This window comes from Propithecus coquereli, unplaced genomic scaffold (genome assembly GCF_000956105.1).
Source record: "Propithecus coquereli isolate 6110/MARCELLA unplaced genomic scaffold, Pcoq_1.0 Scaffold552, whole genome shotgun sequence".
In the NCBI taxonomy this organism is placed as follows: Eukaryota; Metazoa; Chordata; class Mammalia; order Primates; family Indriidae; genus Propithecus; species Propithecus coquereli.
The window spans coordinates 113,148-115,270 of NW_012151419.1; positions in this window are offsets into that span (position 1 = coordinate 113,148).

Genomic DNA, 2,123 nt, shown 5'->3' on the forward strand with positions numbered 1-2,123 from the left:
CTGGAATCAATTTGCCCCTGCCTGCTCCTTTCCCGTAAGCTGTGAAATACAAGGTTTCCTTGTAATACTTTTATACACTGCTCACTGCAGTTTAATATATGAGACACTGCATCATAGTCTAGAGGTTCAAAATTACCTCAAAGTAATCATTTCCTAGAGGGCTGGTAGTAAACATTCTGTCGCACAGCTATAGATTGTTGCCTGTCGCCATTAGTCAGCCCCCAGCGAGATGTTGGAGAATGATACGGGAGCAGATTGAGAACTGGAGAGCGTCTGCACGTGGCTACCAGGTCTCTGCAGAGGGAGGCAGGCTTGGTGGCCTGTGGCAGGCTGGCTTTGGGGGGTGGGGTGGCCTCCTTCTGTACCAAAGAGCTGGAGATGTGGGTCTGAGCTTTGAGTGGCCCGTTGGCTTAACTCAGCTCCAGGGTCATGGGATCCTTCAACCCTAACCTTCGCTCCCAGCTGTCTTCTCTATATGCTTCAGGCGAGACCCATCACCCGCGTTTGCAAAATAATAATAGTTGCCACTGACAAACACTCACTCTCTCCCAAGGAGTCTGCTCATCCTTTTCATGCAGCATCTTATTAATCTTCAGAGTGACCCCAGGATGGAGTTTCTATGTCAAGCCCTATTTCACAGCTGAAGGAACCGAGGCTTGGAGATGTTGGGCAACTTGCAAAGTCACACAGCTAGTCAATGGCACAGTCAGGATTTGAACCCAGGGTTTTCTGCTCCAGAGGCTGAGTGCTACGTCACTACATACGGCCTCTGATAAACATCCAGCTCTGCACTGAGCCCATTAGCTTGTATGCTCACTAAACGTTTAAGCATGCTGTTTTTGTCCTCATTGTAGAGATGAAGAAACTGAGGCTCTGAGAAGTGCAGCTGCTTGTCCAAGTTCAGGGAGTAGATGGCATTACCGAGGCTCCATTCCAGGGCTCTCGGACTACATACCCAAAACTTCCTCCTCGGGAAGGCAGGTAGAGTGAGGGTACAACATCACTGCATGCAGAGTTGCAGTTTGTGTGTAGGTTCATCTAGCAGACCTAATGGCTTGGTGCACTTAGGCGTAAGTCCCCAACAGGGGCAGATCAGGTTTTGGGGGACTGATACATGTAATGAGGATGACCCTCTTAAAAACACAAAATTATTAATAAAACTTAGGTATGGAAGTATATTTTTATTTAGCAGGTGCATTCAAGTGAAGGGTCCTGAAACTTACACCTCATAAACTTCATGGCAAATTCACTCTGATTACCAGTCTCCTGTGGGGCCCCACCTTGAATGCAAATCTCCCCAGATCAGAAGACTTTTCCCACCTCACTTGGACTTTCAGAAATCTCAGAATGGAAAAAAGCACAATGTGCACAATTTGGGGGTGTTCAGCATCTCAGCATCATCTGCGGCCAAGTCTAAGCTAGAGTCTCTCAAAATGTGGTCTCCGAGCCGTGTGTCTGTGAGGTTACCAGTCCAGGACAAGAGCGGTCAGACATCGAGAACTCTTGTTTAGAACTTTTATAGCAATTCAGTACTGCATGGGGTCCAAGTGTCTTGTCGAACAGGGTGTAGGCCAATTCAAGTGATGTTGAAACTCACTGGTGAGTTGTTTGTGGTGCCAGCTGGTCCTAGTCATCCACAGTAGAACCATGTATCAGTTCATGATGTATTAGGAGAAAAACAAAGCTATTCCCTCACCATGGACAGTTTGAGAAGTATCAGGCATGTAACCTTTGCCAGACCCCTCTAGGGAGATAAAGGATTGGAATGCAAGAGGGGAACAAAGGTCCCTCCTGAGAAGGAAGTGGACCGAGAAAATACACTGTCTTGCTAACAAGTAACCAATGCTGGAGTTGCAGGATGTGACCAACACAGGGGTCCCAGGAACTAGCTGTTTGATAAGAATGCATAACTGCGGCTGTTCTGGCCCAGTTACTCTACTCCCCCTGGGGAAAAAAAAACACTCTATAAAACCCAAGGCTTCCCCTCCCTCGGGGTGGGTGCTCTTTTTGGCCTCCACCCATCTGCACCCAGGTGTTCAAATAAACAGCATTTTGCTACACCTGAGGCTTCATGTGTCTCCCTCTCAGCTCCGACCTAACAAGAAGCACTGGTCTAAACCTTA